This window comes from Arachis duranensis, chromosome 3 (assembly GCF_000817695.3).
Source record: "Arachis duranensis cultivar V14167 chromosome 3, aradu.V14167.gnm2.J7QH, whole genome shotgun sequence".
NCBI classification, from domain to species: domain Eukaryota; kingdom Viridiplantae; phylum Streptophyta; class Magnoliopsida; order Fabales; family Fabaceae; genus Arachis; species Arachis duranensis.
Window position 1 is genome coordinate 93,688,745 of NC_029774.3, and position 627 is coordinate 93,689,371.

Below are 627 nucleotides of genomic sequence, written 5' to 3' on the forward strand. Positions count from 1 at the left end.
TCCATTAGAAATCTGGAGGCACAAGTAGGCCAGCTGAGTAAGAAAATCATTGAAACTCCTCCCAGTATTCTCCCAAGCAATACAGAAGAGAATCCAAAAGGAGAGTGCAAGGCCATTGATGTGATCAATGTGGCCGAATGCACAAGGGAGGAGGAGGACGAAAATCCTAGCGAGGAAGACCTCCTCGGACGTCTCTCAAGCAAGAAGGAGTTTCCTATTAAGGATCCAAAAGAATCTGAGGCTCATATAGAGACCATAGAGATTCCATTAAATCTCCTTCTGCCATTCATGAGCTCTGAAGACTATTCTTCCTCTGAAGAGGATGAAGATGTGACTGGAGAGCAAGTAGCTCAATATTTAGGAGCTATCATGAAGCTGAATGCAAAGTTGTTTGGTAATGAGATTTGGGAAAGTAAACCTCCCTTGCTCATTAATGAACTAGATACCTGGATTCAGCAAATTTTACCTCAAAAGAGACAAGATCCTGGCAAGTTCTTAATACCTTGTACCATAGGCACCATGACCTTTGAAAAGGCTCTATGTGATCTAGGGTCAGGGATAAATCTTATGCCACTCTCTATAATGGAGAAGCTGGAGATCATTGAGGTACAACCTGCCTTGTTCTCA